This window comes from Peromyscus maniculatus, chromosome 11, assembly GCF_049852395.1.
Source record: "Peromyscus maniculatus bairdii isolate BWxNUB_F1_BW_parent chromosome 11, HU_Pman_BW_mat_3.1, whole genome shotgun sequence".
In the NCBI taxonomy this organism is placed as follows: Eukaryota; Metazoa; Chordata; class Mammalia; order Rodentia; family Cricetidae; genus Peromyscus; species Peromyscus maniculatus.
Window position 1 is genome coordinate 36,836,719 of NC_134862.1, and position 7,010 is coordinate 36,843,728.

The following is a 7,010-nucleotide window of genomic DNA, read 5'->3' on the forward strand; positions in this document are numbered from 1 at the left end:
GTAGAAAAGTGACCTGGCTGAGTCACAGCCGAAGGCCAAGGGGTCTTGTCTCAGGGACCACACTGCCACTGCCGGGTGCAGCTGACACAAATGTGACCTGAGAGACCCGTTGAAGGGAGGAGGTGGGAACCAAGACGAAAACAAAGCCAAGGATGCTGCCACAGCTAAGTCCTTGACGCCAACCTGCCGGGTATCTGTAAGCATCCCTAAGACCCGCACGTGGGATCTCTGTGAGTTTGAGGCCAGCCTGGGCTACCAAGTGAGTTCCAGGAAAGGCACAAAGCTACACAGAGAAACCCTGTCTCGGGGAAAAAAAAAAAAACAAAAACAAAAACAAAAAAAAACGTCCTTCTTATCAGAACAGTGGTTTCAGCAATACTTACAAACAAAGACAGCTACCCAGTAGGGATGCCCAATAATAGAAGACGAACCAGCTGTAATACACGGTGCCTTCACCATGTACTGGCTTGGTTTTTTATACAGGGGAGAGTATGGAACGCAGCACCACCACCCCAAATTATGCCGTCAAGTCTCCCAAATTTAGGGAAATTGCAAGGGTCAGTACATGTTGAGTACAATGGTGACGCCCCACCCTGGGAAAGCTGCCTTTGTGACCATGGTGTCTCCCCTGCCAGGTAAGTACGCCATTTTCAATCAAAAAGAAAACATACTCAGAATGCAGGGAGTCAGCTCTGTGGGAAAAAACACTTGCTGGGTCAGCATGATGACCTAGGGAGTTTAGTCCCCAGAACCCCATTTAAAAATACAGCACGGCATCATGGGTTTGTGAGCTGGGGACTGGGTGACGGGAGGGTCCCTGGGGTTCAGTTTCCAGACAGCAAGCCTACTCGCTGGAGTTTGGAACCAATGAGAGACCTGCCTCAATGAAAAAGGGAATAAACTGTTGGCCAGTGAGATGGCTCAGGGCTAACAGCACTTGCTGCTGAGCCTGGAAACACAAGTTCGATCCCTCACGAGACTGAAGGGAAAAGAGGACTGACTCACGCAGGTTGTCTTCTGACCTCCGTGTGTGCACTATGAAATGCAATGTACACACACACACACACACACACACACACACACACACACACACACGCACGCACAATAATCAATACATTTTTGAAAGCAAAGAAAACAACAGCAGAAACCAAGGTGGACAGCTCCCAGGGAGTATCGACTAAACTTGACCTTTGGCCTCTGCACACATGGGCACACACGTGTGCACACACGTGCACAGACCCGTGCAAAAACACACAGGAAAATGCCAAATCATTTTTAGGAGCAACTAGCAGGATGAGTCAAGCCAATTTGCTTATTTGCTTTGAAATTTAAATTTATAGACTTCACCAAGAGGAAGGAGTGTGTGTGTGTGTGTGTGTGTGTGTGTGTGTGAGAGAGAGAGAGAGAGAGAGAGAGAGAGAGAGAGAGAGAGAGAGAGAGAGAGAGAGAGAGAGAGAGAGAGACATTTCAAGCAGCTTGATAGCAATTCTCTCTGGGGAATGCCATTAGAGTAGATAAGTTTTTCTTTTTCTAGTACATGCATTTCTTTGATTTATTTACAGTAATTGCTATTACTGTATAGTTTTTCAGTAGTTCAAATCAACTTTAAGACTACACATCAATTTAAGGCTTGCCTAGGTTACATGAGACTTTATCTCAAAAAATGTAATGAAAACCATGCTTTTGAAGCTTGAGAAATGACAAGGAAATGTTTAAGATGTGAGGTAAAGTCTGGCTCTATTGTTGTTTCCGACAGGGTCTTAGGTAGGAAAGGCAACAACATTGGCCGGACAGACCCCACACACACACACACCCTCCACTCCACCCTGCAAGATAAACTCCCAGGAATGCCCTCTCCTAGAGGCAAACTGGGAGTATGTGCTGTTCAGCACTTGTAAATTAAATACCTATTCGAACCACCGTGGTGGACAGCTCCTCTGTCTGTCCACCACTTCCCAGGCTTGCGGAATCCAGAGAGTCAAGTGAACATGACTGTGTAGGGGTGATCGGAGGAGATAAATGCTTTACTGGGAATTTGTTCAGTGCATCAGAGCCCAGGAAGCTGTTGCTGCTGAAAATAGTTGGTTAGAAGGCTTTACTGAACAGAAAACACTGACTCGGGGTCCTGAATAAAGAGGAGAATTTTGACAGAAAGAAAAACAACAACGAAAAAAGATAGGAAAAGTCAGAGATGACAAAGCCTTCCAGGAGCAAGAAAAGGGGAGGAAAAACGGTTCTAGATCAATTAAGAGATTATGATGCGGCTGGTTAGGCAGCTTCTGGCTGTGTTAGCCAGGTCCAGAGGAACACAACAGGGTGGAAATCTCCTCCAAAGGGTGTCCACTGGACTGGCTTCCATGACACAGGCTGCTCCTCCAACAGTGTCTTCACTGAGCTGAGAATCAGCAGCCGTTCAGTCTGTGAAATTCCGGGCTTTGGCTGTTCCAAACCGGTGCTGAAGGCCTGGAGGAGTCCTGGAGAGACACTGGTTTTTAGTTCATGTTGGGAGGCTAAAGAAACGAGTATGAGCAGAGGGCAACATCAGGACAGTCATCCTCAGCAGGAAGAAGTGAAGTGAAGGCAGGCTAACTTTTGCCTCAGACCAGGACCACTATGGAAAGTGCCACCCATTCTAAGGGTTACATACAAGAAGCACCATGCAGCTAGGCGGTAGTGGTGCATGTCTTTAGTCTCAGCACTTGGGAGGCAGAGGCAGGAGGATATCTGTGAGTTTGAGGCCAACCTGGTCTAAAGAGCAAGTCCCAGGACAGACTCCAAAGCTACACAGTTACACAGAGAAACCCTGTCTCAAAAAAACAAAAAAAAAAAACACTTTTTTTTTTTTTGTCTTATCCCCTCAACTAATCCTTCCTGAAATGCCCTCATAGGCTCACCCAGAGCTGTCTCTTAGTTGATTCCAAGTTCAATCAACTCTATGGTCGATTAACCCTGACAGCAACATGAATACAATAAAAACCTAAGAGTCTCATATTCAAGGGGAAGGGTTTAATTTGGCTCGTGATTTCAGACATTTCAGACCTGGTTGCCTGGTCTCATTTTTGGGGGGCTCGTGGCAAGGTAGGGCATCATGGTGGGTTGGTAGAAAGCAGAGTTAGCTACTCACCTCATGGTATCTGGGAATTAAGGAGATATAGGAAAGGACTCAGGTTGCGCTATACCCTCTAAGAACAAGCTCCCAAGAACATGGCACTAGACCCCAACTTTAGAGGCTCCATCACCTCAGGCTATGCTATTGGGAGACACCCAAACCACAGCATCTCCAGGTGGCTGAGGAGAGCAAGTTCCTTCTGCAGGAAATGGATCCTTCCAGAAGGCTTTGAAACCAAGGAATAAGGCAATGAAACTGACAAACAGCTCATCATTGTAGGGAGGGGTTGAAGAAGGACACAATTAGAGAAAAGTATAAGCAACTTCTAATAATTGTGATTTCTTTGTGTTTTCTCCCCCACTTTGTATTTATGAAGAGAAGGAGCCCACAGGACAGGGATAAAGCACAGATCCTTTTTTAAGAGTCAAAAGTGGGACCAAGTCCACAGAGGAAGGCGAGAGCTGGCAGGAGGGGCGCTGTACCTTTGGAGGCTGCAAGGAAGAGATGAGCCCTTGTGAACTAGAAATGTGTGACATGGAGATCCTGTCGTTTGTAACAGAGGTCCCCTCCTCTTTTCCTTCCCCTGCTTTCCTAGTCACTGTCCCATTTCTGTGGAGAGACGCCACCACCAAGGAAACACTTCCTAAAGAAAGCATTTAATTGGGCCTGGCTTACAGTTAAGGAGGTTTAGTCCATTAGCATTATGGCAGGGAGCATGTCGGCACACATGGCACTGGAGCAGTAGTGGAGAGCCACACCCTGATCTGCAGGCCTAGAAGGAGACACTGGGCTGGTGTGGGCTTCGGAAACCTCACAGCCCACCCCAGTGACACACCTCCTCCAACAAGCCACACCTCCTAATCCTTCTAATCCTTTCAAGTAGTGCCATTCTCTGGAGATTAAGCATTCAAATATATGAGCCTATGGGGCCATTCTTATTCAAACCACCACACATTCCTTCCTTCCTTCCTTCCTTTCTTTCTTCCTTCCTTCCTTCCTTCCTTCCTTCCTTCCTTCCTTTCTTTCTTTCTTTCTTTCTTTCTTTCTTCTTTTCTTTCTTTTTTTCCTTTTGTTTTTGAGACACTGTCTCATGTAGCTCAGGCTAGCCTCTAAACTCACTAGATAGTCAAGGATGACCTTGAATTTCTAATCCTCCTGTTTCCAGCTTCCCCATGACTGAATTAGAGGGGTCAACCACCATGTAGATTTTGTGCTGGGGATGAAACCCAGGGCTTCATATAAGTTAGACAAGCATTCTCCCAGCTGAACCACATACCCCAGCCTGAGGCCTCTAATTTCTTAGTAATAATGATATGACAACAATTATGAAATTCTCTGAGTCCAGAGGGTCAGGATTAGGGCTGTGGCTTGAGGAGTGTGGAGAAGTTTCGGATCCCTGCAACTGAGACCCCTGCAGCCACTGTTCACACATACTCACTCATCCCCACAAGAAGACTGGTGGGAATGTTATCATTATTAACATGCTCATTTACATAAGGGAAGCCAAGGCATAGAGAACTTACAGATACTTAGGCAGAAAGTGGGAAAGCTGCATTTGAACCCAGGAAGCCACCAACCAACTATGGGAACTTAGTGTAAAATAATCCAAACCATAATGCAAACTCAGCATTGGTTAAAGAGGATGTCTTTGGGCAGGGGAGATGGCTCAGTGGGAAGAGCGCTTTCTGTGTGAACATAAGGACTCAGTTTGGATCCCCAGCACCCACATGAAAAGCCACTTGTGGCCACACTGCATGCCTATAACCCCAGTGCTGGCGGGTAGAAACAAGAGGAGTTCTGGGGCTTGTTGGCCAGCCAGTCTAGATGCTCGAACATGGGCTCCAGGTTCAGTGAGAGACCCTGTCTCGAACAAGGTGAAGTGTGTCACACACACATCAGAATTCCTGCTTCTGCCCACACCTCCAGAGAGAAACCTGAAGGACCTAGCTGCTGGTGCTCCTCCTCCTCCTTCTCTTCCTCTTCCTCCTTCTCCTCTTCTCCTTCCTCCTCCACTTCCTCCTCTCTCTTCTTCCTCCTCTCTCTTCTTCCTCCTCTCTCTTCTTCCTCCTCTTCCTCCTTCTCTTCCTCCTCTTTCTTCTCCTCTTCTTCCTCCTCCCCTCCTCCTTCTTCTCTTCCTCATCCTCCTCTTTTCCCAAAAGAAAGACATCCAGGGTCATAAAATTTTGCCAGGCGTGGCATTCCCAGAAGGCAGCTTGAATTCCTTGTGAGAATGCTCAGCTGGAGCATTCTCTTGGAGAATGCCCACTGAGGGCAAGTGGCCCCCACACGGAGCATGCAGCCACCAGGCAGCTGCAAGAGTGGCTTCTCAGCCACCAGTCTTTGCCTTGTTCCACTGTGGAACTGGAAGTTCTTCCAGCACTCCGGGAAGAGCTGTTGCCAACGAAGCTGAATCAAAGGAGCTAAAGATAGACAAAGAAAACACACAAAGAGAACGTGTAAATCAGATTGTTTGGGAAAGCTAGCAAAGAAAAACTACAGAATAGGTGCGGAGCCGGAAAGCCGAACCTCAGCCTCCTTTCTGAGCAGTAATTACACCCTTGTTGTTATCTGCTTGCTAACAGCTCTCTCTCTCTCTCTCTCTCTCTCTCTCTCTCTCTCTCTCTCTCTCTCTCTCTCTCTCTCTCTCTCTCTCTCCAGTGTTTACTGGTTAGAAGAAGAAGAAAAAATCCTCAGGTCACCTTCATGGTACATGAAAGTACAGGAGGCATGTAGGTGCTTGTGTTCACAGATAAGCACCGGGGGAACCAGGAAAGTTAAACACACGGGGCTGTCTCTTCAAAGGGAGGGATGTATAACCCGAGTTCTGCCCCCGAAGGCTGGGAGCGGGTGTGGTTAATAGCCTGGTGACCTCTCTGCGTGGTGGAGATGAGCTCCTCCCTCAGACCCTTATCTTGGGCTTGTTCTCAGCTAATCTGTAGAGCCCATCTTTACGGAAAATGTCACTTGTACACTTGAAACAAAGAGTTTCGATGTAGTCATTTTAAGCTTTGTTGTGATATGGGACTGAGTTAACTATCAACAGGAAACTTTTTTCCCCCCGATTGTTCTGTGCTTCAATACGCCCCAAATAAACTATCCACAATCAAACCAACACCAGCTACTGAGTTGTGTTGAATCTAACTTCTATTGTGGATCAACACTCTGCTGGCCACAATGTTTACAGAGACCCCAAAATGAAAGCATTCATATTAGAGAACTGAGCTACCTGACCCAACATATGCTTACATCATAACCCTCCAACATCTGAGGTAGGTCCCTTTCTAGTGCCCAGGAGGGTAAACATGCCTTTCTTGCAAGGGAAAAATTCTGAAAGGTAGGGATGAGAAGATGGCTCCATCAGTAAAGTCTCGCTGAGGCCTTTAGTTTGATCCCCAGAACCCATACTCTGGCGGTACATGCTGGCAATCCCAGCTTTGTAGGCAGAAACAGAAGGATCCCTGGGCCTTGCTGGCTGATGAACCCAGCTAAATTATCCAGCCTCAGGCCAGTGAGAGACCATCTCAGAAAACAAAGTGGATGGAGCCCAAGGAATAACATCCAAGGTTCAACTCTGGACACCACCCACACGTACACATACATGCATTCAGACATTGTGTTACACACACACACACACACACACACACACACACACACACACACACACACACAACCTGAAGGGGCCCCAAGAAGTGCCGCTCCCCAGCCAGCTGTGTTTACCACATTGTGAGTTTTTTGAGGAGACACGGCAGAAAGCCGGTCTGGGAGGATGCTCTTGGCTGACACACCAGAAAACCCTCCTTAACAGTGACTTCTTCCAAAGGACAGTTCCAAATGTCACTTGGGGGAAAGTGGCTCCAGGGTCAGCAGTTTCACATTATTAGGGAAGCACTCAGAGAAACTG

At 47.2% G+C, this 7,010-nt stretch overlaps 1 non-coding gene across 1 annotated transcript; it reads right to left on the reverse strand.

Moving 5' to 3' along the window:
* Positions 1–482: 482 nt before the first annotated feature.
* Positions 483–643, reverse strand: LOC121821458 (U1 spliceosomal RNA). Its single transcript, XR_006062286.1, has one exon. It is a non-coding gene; the product is annotated as a U1 spliceosomal RNA (small nuclear RNA).
* Positions 644–7,010: the final 6,367 nt, after the last annotated feature.